We start from the raw sequence: 20,949 nt of genomic DNA, 5'->3' as shown, positions 1-20,949 counted from the left end.
TCGAAAGAGGGATGGAAACATGAAAATTTTTGCTGTTCCCACAAACAATTTATAACAAACAAGTTCGGCCATTTACTATAAATAATTCATTTATGTGAGATACAAAGGATATTCATGGTTGTGTCGTGTCATCTGGAAGTGACTGTTTCGAGTATTGTGCTCTGGTTTAACGATATTGAGAGTGGATTTTTCTGCGTGTATTTTCTCTTTAAACAGCCTGCCGTCCTGATAAGCTCGTCAAATCGATAATTGCCTTATTCTTTGGCGTTCAGTGTGGTATGGTTATAAATTTTGTCACGTTTATTATCTTGACAACCGCTGTTGATTTTTCGCATGGGACAAAGAACTCTTCGGTAAACCTGTACGAATACGTAGGAAGTTTTACGGCGGTGGCAGGCCGTGGGTTTTCACGCACGTATCCCCGTCACGCGTTCGTAGACTCAGGATGGAGCCTGAGAGAACGCCTTAACGTGTATCTTAGGACGAGCGATAACAAGGAACTGTTTTCAAACACGTGGATTTCTTTAGATCCAACGGCACAAAGAATAATCGGTTTTCCAATGGAAGGTAATCGTGGCGAATTCACATTTCTTCTCTGCGCACGAAACCACAAACGTGAAGTAAAAATTCGTAGCATAAAAGTTGATGTTTTGGTTGACGGGTCGCTGCCTATTCATAAAATTGTTATGAAACTGTCGAGAGGGTTTCGAAACTTTATACTTAATGTAGAATATAGAATATTATTTGCATCAACTCTTGCCGAGTATTTGCAAGCCAACGGCATCAAAGCATCAATGCGTGACATTTGGATAACTTCAATCCATACACACAATTACACTATATCCTGGACTTTATCTACGCATAATAAAAACAGTTGCAGTGAAATCCTTATAGAGAAATTACCGCATGCCTTAATCATCGATGGAAAACCGAGGTCTGAGCTACAGAAAAAGCTGAACCCGCATTTCGCTGTCAGCTACATATCAATGATTACAACAAATGACTGTCCCACGCCAAGCCGTTTAGGCGCACTAACCGAAAAAAAGAACTTGATAATTGGTCCGTTGTTAATAATAATAATAATGATTGGTCTAAGCAGCCCAATATTTATTGCTTACCTGATAAGACGTGGCATTCGCAAGAGAGAGTTCCGCAGAGCAGGTGACGTAAGGCATGTTTTCAGTAACGGTGCTGCAACGCCTATCTATATTGACCAAGATAAAAATAGTGAGAATTCAAGATCCCCTGATGATGCAAGCTGCAGGCAGCAGTACCGCTGGAGCCCAGACATGACCAACCGTGTCCAAGTTCACATACCAAGATTCCCTCCACCGAGGCCCATGCTCAGTCGAGGAGGGTCGCAGTACAGTAGTATAGAGAGCACAAGGAGCTCGGCTTGGCACGGACTACCGACGAATCAGTGTGCTGAGGGCGACGGGCTTCAATTAGTGAACATAGTGCAATCAATAAGCAATTCAGCAAATACTATAAAAAGCTTGTTAGTTGGCAGCATTGAACGTGAATCAGAGACTGATACAGTTCCGGTTAATGGTACCGAAGATGACTGCTTTAGTATAAAGTCGGAGAGTAGTAAGATTTTCGAGTCGGCTTTAAAGAAAGTAAGCCTGTTTATTAATAATAGCTACTTCTCAGCACCAACACTGATCAGAGTGTCCAGGTCAGATTTGGATGAAGACAGCATAATGACACGAAAGAGCTCTATTGAAACTAGAAACAGCTCCTTTGAATGCTCTATCATGTCAAGCGACCATCCAACACCATCTCAACTGAGCTCCGGTGTCAACTCATTCGACACAGAAGTTTTTCTCACGGCATCATTTTCTCAGGATGAGTCGTATGGAGAAGAGGTAACAGCCTCACTAGTCGATGACGTCATCGTTGAAACGGAAAAGATTGACGGAGAAGATCGAATAAAAAAGACACAAGATCAGCATCAAAGTCCAACATCACAGAAGAGCATTACAAGTGAAAACGAAAGTACATCCGAAAAGGAACCAGAAAAGACAGATGCTACGGTTCCTTTGAGAAAAACAAGCATTCGAGGATCCCTTCAACGCTTGCCAACTATTCAAGCTACTGAAGGCGATGCCACCGAGGAAAAAGTGAGCAATGCTAAATCAGATCTTTTGCATCCTTGGTACAGAGATCAAGCCAATGTACGCATACAGCAAAGCAAGAAGGGGACAACTTCTCAATATTACATCGCGAAAGCAATAAGGCCAGAGAAAGGAAATGTCCGAAAGACATTGCAAAATGAAATTATTTACGAGACTTGTTATGATGAAGGGATTGAAAATCCGACCTTGGTCTAGAATATTGAACCCTAATCTCTCTCTTGCGACAACGTGTATGAAGGTATATCTTTGCATATATGCGGTAGTTTGTCCTATACTTTACATGCTGAAAGTGCAATTTTCTTTACATCTTTGTGAATATGACAAATGTCAAATATTGAAATTGCAATTTTAATTCAAAGCTGTATTTAGAGAACTATAATGTAAGTAGTGGAGGTTGCTTTTTTATCAGATTCAAAATGACTGTTATTGGTATATAGAAATATTGCCATTCAGAAGCGATTCGAATTTAAATTGCACAGAATTATGTATGATACAGATAAGTAAACAATAAATTCAATTTAATTTGAAAACTGGTTGCAACATACTGCAGTAGATGCAGTGTTTGCAACGAAGAGAAGTTAACAGTTACTGATGCTCGCTTCTGTATAATGTAGGTTGTTTCAACGGGTTTCAGGTTAGTTTCAACGGGTTTCAGGTTGGTTTCAAGGTGTTTAAGGCTGTAGGTTGGTTTCAATGGGTTTCAGGTTGGTTTCAAGACGTTTGAAGCTGTTTGGTTTCAATGGGTTTCAAGTTTCTTTCACCGGGCTTCAAGTTAGTTTTAACAGGTTTCAAGTGAGTTTTACTGGGTTTCATGTTAGTTTCAACGGTTTAAAGTTAGTTTCGATGGCTCAAGTTTTTTTTACCCGGTTAGAAGTTATTTTCACTGGGTTTCAAGTTGTTTTCATCGTGTTTAAAGTTCGTTTCCAGGTTTTAATGTTGGTTTCAACGTATGATAAGTACGATTCATCAGGTTTCAAGCTATTTTAACTGATTTCTAAGTTAGTTTCACAGGAGTCCGAGTCGTTTACCGGAGGTAAAAGTTGGGCTCACAGGGTTTAAGTTCATGTTTTTATCAATATATCTATAAAAATGGTGGTCAGTAACTGTGTGCCCTACAATATCCGAAGACGATAGTCAAAACAACAGAATTATATTGGAAGTTATCAAAATAAAGACAGAGAGGCAGCTCAAGAACATAGCTGATGTTAAAAAAAATTTCCATCCATGGCGCAATATAAAGCATATGCGTTAAAAACTTACCTGATGACAGATGGTGTCTTCAAACACGTTTTTGAAACTTGCTTACGTTGTTCATCTGAAAAAAAGATATTTCCAGCTTGAGTCCAAGTAAACTCTTAACAAAGTTAAAGTTATTATTTTTACTGAGAAGATGTTTTAAAACTCTCTTTGCCTAAATTACTCTTCCCGATCAAATTTGACAAAACTTACAACATATCCTAAAATTGCAGCCACCCAGGTTCTACCTTGTTGCTGAAATGTTTATTGTACATTTTGATAAATAGAATACAAACAAAAAGTGTATATATGGAAAGCCAGTGCACAGCACGATAGTTGCTATGGCCTTATGAAAAACGTGATATGTAACGCTATTTCCATCATTGCTACAGTGAATACAAACTGTGCAATTGTGCCATCTGTGCCAAAAACTAAAGCCAAAGAGCAACCAAAAAGGCAAACCTTGTCACATATTAAACGTGACTGGATTTTATTTAGAAAAGCTTTGTAAACAATCTTAATCAAACATGATTCATCAGCAATTACGATGACAAGACAAACAATGCTTTACCGAAAATTTGCAAAAATCTTTATCGAACCCAATCATAACTGTAAACAAATCCGGTATTCAGTATATCCCTGAGTCCTTTAGGATAAAGCCCTGGTAAGGAGCGCACATATAGTAATGAGTAGGCCAGCTGCAGCATACCAATTTAGTAACAAATACCCCAAAAAATTATCTTTCCGTCAATCTGCTATTATTGAATATTAGATATGTTGTGTATTTTTGCTTTGGAAACATGATAATAATTTTTCAAGATGGTTGAGTGTTACAACTGGCTATCAGTATATGATTCCTACATGTTGCTCTGGATATGGTTGAAAGCAGATCAATATATATTTTTGAGAGAATTAGGTTTCAGTAGGGTTTACCTCAATCATAGGGATAAGCACAGCAAACTCAAAAGAAAGAGACTTACAGATATCAAGAAATATAGGAACGCATCGCTAGGAAAATTATGCAATACTACGGCGTGAGAACAACCTTGGTACTAACCAGGTGCCTGATATCATCAAAATTCGAATTCTTTCCTTTTTCATCAAGTTAAACCCACAGCCATCTCCAGGCTCTTATCAAGAAGTGAATTACATAAAAAATAGACATATTTGATCTTCTCATTGTCCCCAAGACATCGTAAACACGCTTTGTGCTGGCACGCAAGCGTTGGTATCGTGAAAGTTATGATATCATTAGAGTGGTTGTATCGTTGAAATGACCGTTTCGTGAACGTGTTGGTATCTTGGCAGTGGTGATACATTAGAGTGATCGTATCGTGAAAGTGAACGTATATTAAAGGTGGTATATCGTGAAAGTGATGACATCATTAAAATGATATTATCGTGAATGTGGCGGTATCGTGGAAATGGCGGTATCGTGAAAGTATTGATGTGATTCAAGTGATGGTGTCCTAAAATTGGTGGATTCCTGAAGTAATTGCATCGTTAAAGTAATAATAATAACAATGATTGATAAAGATAGCAAAGTTTACCAGGGTCTTTTCTAACCGACTCTTCAAAACACGAAGGATCTTATCAACGAGGGCTTTGTGAATGATCGCATCCTTTAATTAGTGGTATCGTGGAAGACGTGATATCGCTGAGGTCTTGAAGGATATTACAAGAGGTAGGGGCAACGATATTGTATTTTTATCAGAGTCATTATCTAATGTTATACGTGTTATTTATTGCTACACAGTAAAAGTTGCCTAATCACAGCACTAAGCATGAAATTAGGAATACCAACCTATATCACTTGTGTTTTATACACGTTAACATGAATTATCTAGCAATCGGTTACAATTTATCATTCGTCAAAGATTACATCAGTTTTATAAAGAAATCTGCAAATTCTGCACCCTTGCACAATCGTTAATCTCCTTTCAGCTGAAAATTAGACTAAAAAACAAGCTTTGGATTTAATAATTGAAATTCAATCGTGAAGTGAATATTCGTTCAAGTATCCAGGCGTAAACGCATCATTTCTGTTAAATCTAAAAAATATTTACGTTTGATGTCACTAACAAATCTTAGTAAAGAGGGAAGCTTTTTGTATTAGGTTGAATCAGATGAGAGGTAGTAATAATGGTTGGTGCTAGCAACACCTCAATCAGGACCAATAGAAACAATAGGTGGCATAGGAACGGCATAAATACCAATTAAATCAGTAATTCGCTTGGAAATAAGCAAAATTCGAATTTCGTCATTTTATTTTAAATTTTTCAGTAATAATAATTTCACAGTTGGGTGGTGGGTGTCAGCAAAATCGTGAGTGTTATGCAGATGTCACCAATCGTATGTTCTGTGTTTCTGAAATAAACATTTGTACGCTTTTCATGAGGAATTTGATAATGCATCTCACGGCGAGAAGAAAGGAAGGGAAAAGTGTCTTTATGCAAATGTAGGAAAGCATACACAAACGGATGCAAAAACAGAATCTGCTACAATTAACACCAGGGCCCAGAAAATAGGCTACCACTGATTTACTGATGAAATTTTTAAATAACGTAGCTTACTGGAAAAAAAATTATTGTTTACTTTGAAAATCTTCTGGTATTGTTAAATACACATTACAGATAATTAGACTCATTTAAACTTTACAAGCCTTTTCATTCGAAACTCTTTGCAAACAAACATTGCCCCTATAATTACAGCAAATGCTTGACAGACCTGTGTTTAATGATACCGTAATAAAGCTTTTTTTTACTTCTTCAATTATCATTTTGAGTTATACAATAGGAGAGAGCTCTTCAAAAATGTTCTTCCTCGTACTCTTTACCGGGTAGATTTTTTCATACTTAAGCGTTGCAAACATTAAAAAAATCCAACTAAATAATGTTTTATTAAAAACTTCCGTAAATACAAGAACGCCATGTGATTGATCTATTCAGGCCCATTTTTAAATTTTATTTGTTCTAAGCCTGCTCACATCACCCAAAGATAACAACTACCCCAATGCGATCTGCAATTGTACTCATCTGCATTCTAGTAAAGTTCTGATAGAAAATGCTCTCACAAGTTAGGAAATCAGTATTATGGCTAAGCAAAATCAACTTAGGCATTTATAAATAAAGAATAAATTTCAGTCACCAAAGCAGAAAATGGTCTTGAAGTGTGAGTTAAACTGCTTGAACCAATGTACCTCTACCAGCTTATGCTTCATTTTTAGAAAACTTGTGACATTACTGTTTCTGGAACCTGCCTCTTTTTTCTTGAAGTGTTAGTTAAACTGCTTGAACCAATGTACCTCTACCAGCTTATGCTTCATTTTCAGAAAACTTGTGACATTACTGTTTCTGGAACCTGCCTCTTTTTTCTTGAAGTGTTAGTTAAACTGCTTGAACCAATGTACCTCTACCAGCTTATGCTTCATTTTCAGAAAACTTGTGACATTACTGTTTCTGGAACCTGCCTCTTTTTTCTTGAAGTGTTAGTTAAACTGATTGAAACAATGTACCTCTACCAGCTTATGTTTCATTTTCATAAAACTTGTGACATTACTTTTTTGGAACCTGCCTCTTTTTTCTTTAATCTCCCCGTTCTGGCAGGTAATTTACGCATGATTTTCATCCGGTCGCAGGAAGGAAAATCTTTTTCATGTTCTGGTCTATGCTCAAAAATTTCACTCTTGGTTCACCGGCAAAGCATAAAAACAGCATAGAAAGAGGGCATCGAACCATTTGAACGCGTTGAATACATGCTTTTTACTGTGTCATAGGCATTTTTTCGTTTGCAAAACATTACTTTACAGATTTTTTCGCTGCTTTATTCAAATTAACTTCATCACGATGTTTCACTAAAAAAATGACTTGGATGCGCTTGGATTCAGTGATGCAAGAAAGAATTTGATCAGCACATTTAAGATCACTTAAGATCAACTGTAAGCGGAAATTCAAGATTGACATTAATGCGATGGCTTTCAAAAGAAATCCTGAACTAAAAACAGTATGATTTTATGCAAAACATACTGAATATAAATCTGCAAATACCAGTATATTTAATACAGTGGCAACCCGATATAACGAACCTCGGATATAACGAACTTTTCGGTATAACGGACTAAATGTCTGGTCCCTTTGATTCTGCCTAACAAATTCCTTTCAAATTTTCCAGGTATAACGAACCCCGGATACAACGAACTCTCGTTATTGCGACCAAAGTTTTAGGTCCCTTCATCATAATTATCCTCGATATAACGAACTTTTCATAAATTTTTATCTTTTATTTTTATTTGTTTTTTTCCGGTGATCATTGATCACTTTATCTTGGGGGAAGTCATATAGTAATCGCCACAACATGCAAATGATACATTTCAAGCACTGGCTGATAAGGCTCGGAGCACGGGATGAAAGTTTGATTACGTCAGGAATTGCTGCGAATGAGTACATTGACACTTAAAAGTAACTTCATACATATGAGACGTTGGCAATGAGCGACGAAAAGTTTTATCGAGAGAATTAGATGGAAAAGGAGAAGAAGAAAAATAAGAATGCGAAGTAATCGACGATGCAACTAGAAGTGAAGTGATACCAGCTTTGCCAATCTCTTGGTCCCAAATTATCAGAGGAACATTAAGATTTTCATTTCCAATGACCAACCAGTAGTATTATTTGAATTCAGCTTGTTTTTTGAGGGGTTAGGTGTGCACAGTAGTTGGAGACAGCCTAAACAACGAAGGCCTAAACAACGAAATTAACTGCGAAAAGACCTAAACAACGTTTTCTCCCGGTTTAACGAACTCCTGATATAATAAACCATATTCTGGTTCCCTTCCGAGTTCGTTATATCGAGATTCCACTGTAATTGCAAATATCAGTTTACGATTACAGCTTTGTTTAACTTGGCAAAACACTGTTCAAAATAACGCGTTTGTTGAAGTAGAAATGAAATAGAAAAAGCAGAAAGACAGAATCTTTCAACATAAAAGTTTTGTTTGTGGTTTTAACAACTGAATCTTTAATTCAACGAAAATTGAACATTTTTCTTTGCATATTGAAAATTCATTTGTGGGATTCCTATCAATCCAATGTGCTTGATTTGAAAGAAAATTAGAAATATTTATTTGCTTGTGCAAAAGAGAACGTTTTTTTCTTTAAATAAAGGCAATTATTTCTTACTTATGAAGATGATGATGGCAACGACGTGGCAGAGGACTGTGATAACAATCACGACGACAGTATTTGCATATTACAACAAAAAACAAACTTTTATTTAACATATTTAATTTAATTTCTATATTTACATATTTAATTTCCTACGTACGCCTTTGGTGTTTAGAAAAGGACGGTACTAGGTTGCTACCTTAGATTTAACGCTTAATGCCATCATCAGGCAACAGCGGCATCGAACACTTTATGACGGACCGGTTAACAATAGTTTTCAATCAATACTTGCAAATTTCTACTGAATACCTTGCACAAAAGTTCATTCGTGTGTTTTAGTACTTAAAAGGACTAAAGGTTCGTAGAATGTGAAAATACCAAAACACAACATTTACCTGTTTAGAAATTTACTCTTTAAAAAACTATGTTTACTGGAGACTTGCCTGACGCTGGCAAACGCAATAAACACATGGCTGAGATTAAACGACATCAGGAAAAAATCTTGTCACTATCAAGCTGAAAATAAGTTTTTATGTTTTTATGTCATTTGCGTTATTATGAGTACTTTTTCAATCAAAGTCAAGGCCATAGAGATAAAACAAGATAACATATTAAGTGCCAAAACTTTTAAGGTGGACATCAAAGGTATGACGGGATACTTTCTGTCAGTTAAAGAGGGAATTCTCGTGTCACATATCAAACTCATGGTGGCCTCTTTACCTAAGGCAGTAGCAACGGTGCCTGAAAAGTACGCTTAACCATCGTAGACTTGAATTAATTATCTTATTCAAAAAGAGAACATTTGACAGAAACAAAGTCTGAAATACAGAAAAGAAGAAGCACCTAAAAGGATAAACTTATTCAGACTAGTAACCACCTTTTGAAAAATCATGCTAAATTTTCGTGAAAGTAGTTTGAAACATGGTAAAACTAGCTTAATCCAGGGATGTAAGTTGCCAGTTGAAAAAAACGGTTAAAAGTTTTATAAGCTGATTACAAAGAAAATTTTGTTTTCCTACAAAATCCGTATAACTTACATAAAGATAATTTGATATAGGAGCTAAAAAAACTTTCACTTGTACAGATGTAGCATTCTTGAATAAACTGATCTGATGCACTTTTACTTACGAAAGGAATCATTTCATTTGGCAAAAAATGGCAAATAAGAAATGATTAAAATGGGATTGTTGATGAAGAATAACTTAAGAAATGCTCCACTTTGAAGTTCTCGAATTTAATTCAACAAGATAGTACGAGTTTCACAGGATTTAACTGCATGATGTTGGCAAGTAGTAGTAAATACTGGAAGGAGGAAGAAATACCAGACGTAAAGGCTCGATGTAATTTGACTAGAACAGATTACAGTGCTGTATGAATTTCTAAATTAAGTACATAGACAAAGAAGCAGATATATAGTGGTTGCAAATTACACTTTTCAAATTACATCTTAACGCGAAGCCTTAAAAATAGGACATAGTGCATCAATTTGAAGAAAAAGCAAGCTCGAGAGTTGAAACAGAAAACAACTTTACAATGCAGACATTCCACCAAAGAGTCCTTTTTTCAAGTATTTAAACAGATAACTAATAATGAAAAAATCCTTCTTTTAAAGGAAAACATTTTAAACACAAAATAAGCTGCACTCTCTGACCAGTAGAAATTTGCTGCAATTTCTCGGCAACTGCAACTCGACGAAGACTTTGATGTTACTTTTTAAAATCCAAGCTCTTGATGTGACGAGGTGTTTTGCTCTTTCAACATGTTAAAGTTTCAAGAAGAGGCAATGGGTTTTCATTGGAATTGAGAAGAGAAGGGGGAATAGAAAGGAAGATTATAGAGGCTGAGATGGTTGGGAAGCGAGCGAGAGGAAGGCAAAGATTGAAGACGTTAGATTGAACGACGAGGAAGTTGGGTGTTGGAGATGAAAAAAAACTAGGCGAGAGTGCAACAAATTGAGGACGATGGAAGGAGGAAGCACCAACATGATCTGTCTTCTGCATTCGATGCCATGGCACAAAATGAATGTTGCAAGGCCTAAACCATTTACAAGCTTCGTATTTAGGTTCTAGCGTACTTGAATGGCTTTGAAACACAAACAATATTTTGAACATTTTATGAAAATGGCTATCTTTTATAGTTAATACGATTTGAAAAAGTGTTTGAAATACAGGTTTGAAGAAGAGTAGCAATTATCACAAAGAATTGTTCCTCGCATAAAGTTCTTTGCAAAACTGTAAATAAGTTTGCAACGAAACAAAATTTGATTGGAAATTGCCAGATATGATCGATTTTTATAAGATTGCGAGCAAAAATTAAAAGGATATGAAAACATGTTTTTTTAAAACATTTTACTTAATCATAAATGTTGTTAAAAGGTTGATGACATTCTTGAGTTGTTAAAGGAAAGGTTATTTGGTCCTGCAAAGCGTGCAAAGATGTGCCTATGCAACGCAGTCCAAATGTAATTGTGTTTATTCAAGGCTGGTTTCTTTGCAATCAATGTCATTAGCTACTGAATGCTGTCGCCTATAGGCAACGGTGTAATTCGGATAGACTGAAAAGGTTCTTCGAAGAAATTCACAGACATTTATGCACAAGCTAGCTTCTTTCTAAAGGATTAATTTAAAATCAGGAAGATCCTCGCATTTGATGGTTTAATCGTTGTTTTGACGGTGTTTTTTTTCTCTGCTCTAGCTGACTTACGTCTTCTCTCAAGGCCGGCTCAGTTCCTTTCGTACTATAGGAAATAGGAATTTTGTGACTGTTATTCCCACAAAGAGAAAAGCCAATTTCCGTGCGGAATCTTCATAACAGTTTTCTCGGAGGATTACTTCTTAAACTGATTGCAAAGTCTGGTCGAGGCTGAAATTGTATTTTGCCGAATAGGATGTACAAAATCCGATCTCTCGCTGTGGTTGCTAGGACACAGCAACAAAACCGACGGCAAGCATGGCAGAGCTGTGTTAAGTGATGTTGTTGTGGCTGCTCGCTTAAATTTACTATTCACAATTCTTAACATATTTTTAAATTGTTGAGTTTGTAAGTGCAAATATTCAAGTTCTTTTCAACTAGGAAAATTACAGTTTGAAAAATCTTTGGAAAGCATCATTTCATTCCGCTCTTAAACAGTAAAAGAAATATTCTAAATTTCATGCCAAACTTTTAGAAGACTTACACCTTTGTTCAGTATTTGAATGAACTCAAAATGTTTAAAGTTTGTTTGAACTCAAAATATTCTACTGAGATTTCACAAGAACCGAAAAATATTTAGAATGGTGATTTGAGAATGCTTATAAGCAAAGCATTTCTTTGATCAACATGCTTAAATCAACATATATTATTAGATAGCAAAAAATTACTGTTAACAGCTTTGTAAAGGCACGTTTTGGCATCTTTACACATTTTGATGTACGGTTCTAAGTTGTAACTCCCGAGATAGTTGCTGAAATAGTGGCATTGAAATGTTACCTGATGGTTGCATTAAGCGTTAAAAACACCCTGTTCTATACGCAATGTTTAACATGAGCAATACTGCGGGATAATCAAATTATTTTTTCTATCTGCGTTTAAATCATGCTCCTGAAGATATATCCTACAGGCCTAATGCCTACAAGAATATTACCTGCTTAATGCAAACGCTCTGGTAAACTTGGCACGCATTGAAGTTCACCTGTACTGCGCCAATGCATTTTCCCAGTGACGTAGAACAACTTCTCAACAACTCAAACACCAACAAGAAAATAGCATTGATCTATAATAATCATTTTCCCGATATTCACAATTAGTATTCAGTTATTTTCGAGTTTAAAAATGAACACACCAGGGTATCTGGCTATCTCTAACTCAAATACGTAATGATTGCATGATTTCTGTAAAGGACTTACAGTCAAGATAGCGAAGGACAGCCAGCAACGATCATCTTCTTGTAATTAGCCTGCTTACCTCGGAAAGACACTTCATGTTTCAATTTGAGGTCTGACTTTTATGCTCATTTTCACAAGCCTGAAAAATAACAGCTGATGGACAGTCGAAAATCATAAAAGATGTGATGAAATATTCAAAACCTCAGAAAATATGCAGCTTTTGTGAGCAATTTGCTAAAGAAAGCTTTGCAGTTTCAAGGCATCATTAATCGCCTATCGACAGGAAGGCGTAGTTTCCCATGTAATATTCATGCTTCAGCATCGAAATTCAAACGTAAGATATGAAAATAATATATCGCGCTGAAGATATCAAATAACAAAACATTGAGCGCTGAAACTGGAGCAGTTTTGTTTAACTTTGAGCTGTTTTGTATGAAATCTGGCAGATTGGAAAACAGCATACACGAATTTGCTTTATCAAAAACAGGTCAAATTTCGCTTCTTCGAAATAGATGACGCACAACAAAGTATACATAATGTGTTGCCTTTCAACTCTGAATCGATATATGTTGGCCAACGGCTCAAAAAGAACAAAACTTGAATGAAGAATGTGCTATCACTTGTTCTTGTCTACATACTACCATTTGTTGAGGACGCAGAATGTGCCAAATTGTACATTTAGGGACAATGTTTAGTCCAGTTTTTATGTAGTAATAAGCTAATAGTTTTCTTTACGACTTTATATGTTTATGAAAAAGGACTGGATCCGCCAGCCAAAGTGTTTTTTTCTCTTGTTGGTTATCTTGGTCTCAACCCTAGCATAAAGCTTGCTTTTGCATCTGAAAAACAGCAGTAAAGAGCAGCTTTGGGATATTTAGAAGCTCAACTACTGTAAACAAATAACAAACTGCTGTTCCACATTCAAATTTGCTTCAGTATTCGGGGGTTATAATATATGTATAATAATGACGGCTTTTGAGTGTAGAAATTCGCGTGTGACAACAATTGTTGTTTCGCTCTTGATGATTCGGTAAACGTTTCAAATAGCGCAAGTAGGAATCCCGATAAGTGTTTTGCATCTTCTATTATGCTTTTTTATAGCTTAAAACTTTTACGCTCCCTGCTTATTATGTGCTCAGCTCATTTCATCTCATCTCATCTCATCTCATTTCATCCCATCTCATCCATGCATCTCCATGTAACGAAACGAAATGTACCATGATGTAAAGTAACGTACCGAATCGTACTGCGTACCGTTCCGCGTACCGTACGGCGTACCGTACCGCGTACCATACCACGTACCATACCACGTAACTCAGCGTAAAGTAACTAAGTGGAGCTGAAAGCTCTTTTTAAATAATTATCTAATCACGACCTCCATTCAGTATCAATTATAAAAAGGGTTAAATTTGTAAATTAATTTAATAAACTAATATATTTTCTGATTTTTACTTTTCTAATATACCAATCTTTCTAATAAACCAAGAAGTCGCTAACAACTAGGAAACCTGTGGTGGACAATTGCGACATTGGCTCCTTCTATAATACCCATTGGGGATTAGAGAGTGTGCGCAAATTTCCTATCACGTCGTCAGGCAAGTAAAATGCAGAGGGGTGTAGGAGATTAACAACAAATACAACAAATTGACCACCTAATATTAACACGCTACAAGCGCATGCACATGCTCACTCATTTCAACAAAGGACATGTCACTACTAAGCGGATTGGAGTGCTAGGAAAATGGAGAAAAAACTTGAATAATGCGAATACGATGACCAAAAGTTTCCATAAGATAATAAAGCTTCAAGCCATTTCTGATTCAAAATGGAACATATTTAATTGCAGATATGTTAACTCGTATGAACAAAATTTTACTATAAATTTTACTTTCAATGCTCTTATATGGAAAGGCAGCTTTTATTTCAATGATCTAGTAAAAATATATTGTCAAAAACACTGAACATGTTAAATTTCCTATTCAATGTCAGACAAGTAGAATATAGAGATAAGAGTGCTTGGTAATAACTTAACTCTCCTATTACAGTGACATTTCTAACTATCTAATGCTTATGAAGCATTGCACTATTGATTTCTATAATTGAGTAATATTCATCAGATTGTCAACATTATAAGACAAGAAGCAATCGCTTTTATTAGTGCCACATTATTAGTACTAATTTGCAAAATTATGCAAATGGTTGTTTCACGCCATAAAAGTTACGGATTTCATTACAATACTTCAATTTATTTATGAAGATCCAGTTGTATTCTTTGTCATCATAAGAACCACGCATAGGCAATGTAAATTATAAATGTATAACAGAGAAGTAGACAATTTGCCCTGATGAATGTACAGATGAAGTAATTTGATATCTCCACTGCCGTGTTTGTAGCAGACCTGAATACTCAAGGATTCTTTTATTAACGTGTGTTGCATAACTAACAATTACAGACATATTCTCGCTAGTCGTTGCTATTTGACAGACGGAAAACTTCAAAGATTTTCTCATCAATACATTGCTAAATTTGATGCCATTTCATTATTATACACCTCAATTTTATGCAGATTCATCTCACAGTTGCTTCATACATCCAAACAATTCCGATCAAGTTATTGTTCACCTTTAGCTAGGATAAACTTTAATAACTTTGTGCGTGATGTTACATAACGAAATAGATATCATAACTACTTGGCTTGCAGATTCCTTCTTTTGGAATCATTACAAAAATCATGATTCGCCTCAAAATCTTCTGTGAACCCACAATGGGCTTCGGTTATTCACCGCTATTGGCATTAAACTTTTGTCACACATCACACATTCAAATACTGACCTCTAGTTGTCTAGACAAAACTGCTGTATCATCTAAAACCTGATACTATCATTTCAAACCGTTTTCTCATCGCTTAGACCAAATGATTCTTCCACTTACACCAACTCGCTGCTTCAATTAGTATGCTATGCTAAAAGATTTTTTAGATATATTGCAAACAAACTAATGACTGAATCATTTCAATTGTAACTGGTTGCAACATAACTAGTGGAATTTATCATGTCGGTTAAGGCAATACCCTATACTGTACTTTTGGGTGGAAGTGCCCACTCTCACTGATTCTTTGCTCGAAAAATGCGTGTTTTGATATCAGGGGATTCTAGTCAATCATCAAGAGTTCAGAGGAGAACAGCTGGACATCTTATTACAGAGACCAAGCATTCAGTTTTCTGAGGCAAAAGCAATTGAGAGACAGTTTCAAAGAAAAGGACGCTGCAGCAAATATAAGGTTCTTTCCGAGACGAATAGTATTCATCTTATTGCATCTACACTACTAAAAAAGTTCAGCATTTTGAATTATTCACGAAAAAGGCTCATCTTTTAGAACTGTTTGACCGCAATGAAGCAAACGGGACCTTTGTAAAAATTTATCGCAAGAGTGCACGTACATTACATTACAAAACAAAAAATTGTTAAAACAAGAGACTGGAAGTTTTCTTCAAAGCTCATAAAACCATAACCTTTGCAACTTGCAATAGAAATATGATAAAAACTTAAGAAAGATTTGAAATCAACTACAAAGGATATCGATTATATGCACCTGAACTGCATCATTTTCTCTCACGTGCAAGGTTTGTTAACCGCAAAATCAGGCCATGCAATACCACCAAGTCACTAGCGTTGCGGGAATGGGCGTCGCGAATTCTTGCAATTAAACTTGAGGGATGTGGTGAAACTTTCCAAGAAATGCTACAAAACAGTGGTGAAACAGTGGTGAGTTACATTGCTTAGCAACGATAGTATTCCAATCATACTGCAGAATATCTGAAAACGTATGTTAAGATTATGAACCATGTCAAAAAAGTCGTTATTTGCTCATCGGGTGAAAATCTTTCAGCCAATAATTTGTATCCACCCTTTTGGTGTAAAGTTTCTGGGAGAAACAAACTGACATTGATAGTAGTTTGTCAACTTTTTAGGGCGAGGCATGGTTGTCTAGCAAGGTTCATACCATGTAGTCTATCTTATTTAATTAGTGAAGTGGTAGTCATTTGGATAGCGATGATATAAAGAAAGTTAGTTTCATCAATAATCGATTCAACTAAATTAGAATCAACAAATTAAAGAAAATTAGCTTAGCACCATCCATTTATGGAACTAATGTAACGCTAACCATGTTGCGAGGAAACGACTCCATTTGAAAAGCGTGATACACCGTATTTGCAAAGGTATCCAATACATACATTTGGTAAAATAGGATAAAAAGGAGACGCAGTAAACAGAGATAGAAAACATAGGAATAATATAAATCGAAGGCAAAATTATAATAAACAACAAAGGAGAGGTGTAAAATACAGCTTGGTGCATTTGTAGAATATCAAGGAAAAGACTTGATGTATTCTGCGAACATCAACAATTCATATGGTTTTTGCTGACCTTCAATATGCTAGAATATTACTGGAAGTAAAACCAATCTCCTTGCCGTAGAACGATTGCACATCTCTGCAATACAATAGATTGCAGAAATCACAGTATAACTGATATATGTAGTTATGAACATGAGAATGAACATTTTATTAAACAGCACCAAACATGCAAGTTCACTTCGTTTGACTTCCCTGTCGAGACTTGCTCAGAAGCGTTTAGCGCTGTTTAAAGAGGTTTGAACGGGTTCAAAATGTTCATTGAAAAAATTCAACATTCTTCTTGTTAGTTACATGTATTATTTTTCCGATATTTCACTTGTTTTATGTTTTGTTGAGTCAAAGAGAATTGTTGAATACGCAGAAAGCTCAGAAGCAATTTCTAACCCGCAAAAACGTTTAATCTACCCAACGGGATGCATCATATCGAATGAAATGTTCACTTTGTTAGATCTCCCACAAACTGAACACGATCGATCAACATGCATCATAAACTACGAAATGTTAGGTTTGCTGGATTGAACGATTTATAAATCAACGATAGATGTCTTGACTAAATACGATTCATTATTTTCATAACATGAGCCTTTCACGTCACCATCGTTTGCTACATACGTGTCTTTGCTATAGAAACAGTAGCATGCGAACCAGACCTAATTTCGAAGGCTATAGGTACAGTTAGATAAGCTGCAGACGTGGCGTTGTTTTTATCTGATTCTTGAATTTGATTTATGTTTGGCCAGTTTTTGATGTGTGCTCAGAAACAAGATTCAACAGTTTAATCAGGGCACGAGGTTTAAGAGGAATCTTTTATAAACAGGTATCCTATTACGAGCCAAGATTTGATACCACTAGCTGAATTTTACAACTTTTATAAGCAACCATACGATTTTTGATGTATTATCAACGTTCAGAGTTCTATGCTTTTTATGTCAGCTTTACCTACATGCACAGCCAACCTTTTCTTTTTGTTATAGAAAAATATATTCAGTATAAAGGCCGATTATATCATAGTTGACAATACAGGAATGGTGCAAAAGAAGTACCAGTTAATTAGTCATCAACATAAAAATGCATTGTTTTATAAACATGGCCTGTCAAACTTTACAAATAAAACGCTACCTAATGTTTTTTGCATGGCCATGAGAGGCTACCAATTACTGTTAATAGAGAAATTTTCAAGGCAACTCTGAGATACATTAATGCATTGCAACGATTTTGGTAAATTACCGCTACCCTCCCTACCTGCTGACAGTTTCTTACTTGTTTCTTTTACCTTTTCTGTAGTTTCTGTAATCAAAGCCTGTTCTAAAAATGTAGCTGAGTGTATATAAACATGCATACCCTTCTGGGCGTCTCGCTTGGTATATATTCACCCGCCCGCCATTTCGCCTTGTATCATTTTTGGAACAGACTTTGAGACAACTGCAAATGGCCACAGGGTTGTTATGAAGATTCATGCCCCCCTGTGGTATCGTCATAGTACTGTATTTGTTGAAGTGTTATGTAAATTTTTATGACCATAAAAAATGAACGGATTAGGCAAAGCTTATTTATTTTGTTCCAATATAGAGAAATTTCTGCTGGTAGAAGATATTTGCAATGCAGGATAAAAGCTATTTTAGTCACTATTGACTAACATAGGGCTCTGCGATGTGAAACGAGACCATAAAGTTGAAAAACGGACTTTTGTAGACATGAATGATAATATTTATCCCGAGGCAATTTAAAAAGAAGATCGCTGTTTGAAGAAGATTTCTTCCCATAACTTAATATGCAACATGAAATCTACAACGATTCTCAAGAATTCTGCAATTTAATAAGGTTTTCAAAGTGCGTGATGGATTTTCAGAAGACATACTGGCTACAGATCCCTCGGTTTCCAAAAATCTGCTTTACTTCCACAGTACTGTGGTTTTAGGAATTCAAGAAAACAAAGGGATCAAGAAAATGTTTTGGCGGTACAATATTTTTAAATTGGCTTTGAAAAAAAGAAAAAAAACATAACAGACTTAAGCTTTTTATGTCCAATCTTTCTTCATTTTCCAATTCCATTGAGTGTACTGAGGTGTTTGGACATTTATCAACCTTTAGCTAACTCTTATTCTCTTCTCAAGTCAAAACTGAGACCAAAATAGAAAGAAGAATACAGCTGGTATAATGTTTTACAATTGAACAAATTACCAGATTTCAAAATTCCTCTTAACTTAAACAGTTTTTTAACCTAGCTAATTTATACACGAATAGACAAGGCACTGGAAACCGGCTTGTCAACAAATCACAAACCAGCTAATGAGCTGGTAAAATGGCTGCATCTAGGTAGTTACAACAATAACTGATAAAATCTTTGCAATTGATTGGACATTTACAATGTCATTAGAGACGATATTTTTTTAAATTTTGAAAAGGTAAATGATATTAGAACTATGACCGTGAACATTGTAGTTCTTCAACAAATAAAACCAAGGACCCTACTTCTGAGATCAACAACAACGCAAACTTCTTGCTTGATGAACGGATGACCAAGAGACAAGAGACGTATGAGAATTCGCTAGCTTTTATTTGTATGAGACGTATAATATTTGTATGATATTTGTATGATATTTGTAAGGTATTTGTATTTGTATGAATTGAGGCCAAATCGTAGCTCGCAGTCAAGTAAAAATGACAAAATCATATAAAAAGATAAACACACTTTTGGTGTATAGAATAAGACTGTTCTAAGAAACGAGATAAACACAACTCTTTAAAGCACTTACTTGATAGCATTTGCAGTCAGTAATAACGAATATATAAATACTTGAAAGTTTCTTTTAATATCATTACTCTATCTTACGATATCCTCGAAATAAATAAATATTTGCGATATTCTCAACTTTCAAGATGAGTTCTTGCATAGGACGTCTATAGTTTCTGTGTGGCTTTCTAGTTAGTTTTCTAGTTTCTGTGTGGCTTAAAAATCTTTGACAAGACCATTTTAATGTTCTCAATGATCTTTATTCTTACTTTCTCCTTAATATAAAGCTCCAACTAGACATCCAATTTTTTAAATCATGAATGTCCAATGATGAATAAATTTGAAATGTACTGCTCTGTTAGCAATTTAATCTCGGGAGTGAGGCATAGACCTGGTATTGTGTTGTGGTATCCATTGCAGGACGGTATCTGTTGCAGGGAAGCGTCCGTTCTGTAGAAGCGTCTGTTGTAGGTAACTACCAGTTGTAATGTAGCTACCGTTTTGGTGGAGTGTCCGTTTTAGGGGGGTTTCCGTTGTAGGAAGGTACACATTGTTTAAGAGGTTTCCGTTTTGTGAAGATGTCCGTTATAGAGAAGTGTCGGTTTTGTTAGGTGTCCGTTGCCGATGTGTGCCCATTACCTTGAAACTATGCACACAAAACGTTCACTAGAAGAACGACGTTTTTGGGTCCAAACATTTTAACATCTTTAGAAGCATTTATTATTGTGAGGAAGCTTTACTTTTTGCATTATATAAGAGTTGTAACTAAGAGTAGGGTAGCTCTTCTAAAGTCATCGTAGAAAAATATAACCTTTTTGCAGTCGGCAACATCCACAATTTTAGTTCCACAACACCCCTTACACCTTGCGATTGACATCAAGCGCTACAATCTCAACATGCTAAAATTGGCTTTCCTTACCGATTACTGTCACATTTACCTGTTTATTGGTGGCACAAAATTGACTTGTTGAAAGTAAAATAAGCCCTAGCATTTTAGCCCTCAATTAAGCTACGAGTTATCAAAAACGTGAACCAGAAGTTAACCCTTACACAGATTTTCTTATTTACCTTGAACTAGGCCATCAGATTATCAAATGATTTACATATGGTTGCCCTCACAACAATGTTGCATGTCACCTGCCAAACCCTGGACCGGGACGAGGGATGGAATCTGTGTACGATGACATATAATATGACACAAAAAGTTGATTTATAGCGGAATTTAGCCTTGTATGTAGCTCGATTACTGCAGCATAGTTTTTAATCAAAACGGTAGTAGATCTGAGAACGGTTCCATAATGAAACCAAAAAACATTTTTAGACAGTCATCAAAGTCCCCTTTGTTCCTATTTGTTACAAAAAATATGACCGGAAAACTGTCGTAGAAATCTACTTTAGAT

General features: G+C 35.8%; 2 protein-coding genes across 6 annotated transcripts in view; one reads left to right on the top strand and one right to left on the bottom strand.

The window, feature by feature from the left end:
* Nucleotides 1-20,949, bottom strand: part of LOC135686882 (uncharacterized) — a 64,790-nt gene that overhangs the window by 9,263 nt on the left and 34,578 nt on the right. Inside the window, exons 5-8 of one of the 4 annotated variants that reach the window (XR_016143816.1) lie at nt 16,826-16,891; nt 15,990-16,138; nt 12,418-12,535; nt 3,399-3,453 (exon numbers count right to left, since the gene is read on the bottom strand). The gene's annotated coding sequence lies outside the window, so the exon portion shown is untranslated. The remainder of the gene's footprint in view (nt 1-3,398; nt 3,454-12,417; nt 12,536-15,989; nt 16,139-16,825; nt 16,892-20,949) is intronic. The other 3 variants (XR_016143818.1, XR_016143817.1, XR_010516118.2) reach the window with 3 other exon arrangements.
* LOC135686875 (uncharacterized) overlaps nt 16,006-20,949 on the top strand; it is a 31,304-nt gene continuing 26,360 nt past the window's right edge. The window contains exon 1 of one of the 2 annotated variants that reach the window (XM_065203240.2): nt 16,006-16,162. The gene's annotated coding sequence lies outside the window, so the exon portion shown is untranslated. The remainder of the gene's footprint in view (nt 16,163-20,949) is intronic. The other variant, XM_065203241.2, reaches the window with a different exon arrangement.

The sequence above is a fragment of the Rhopilema esculentum genome, chromosome 6, assembly GCF_057945365.1.
Source record: "Rhopilema esculentum isolate cy_ngs chromosome 6, ASM5794536v1, whole genome shotgun sequence".
Lineage (NCBI taxonomy): Eukaryota > Metazoa > Cnidaria > Scyphozoa > Rhizostomeae > Rhizostomatidae > Rhopilema > Rhopilema esculentum.
The sequence above is the reverse complement of the archived record's forward strand: the minus strand, read 5'-3'. Positions and strand labels throughout refer to the sequence as shown.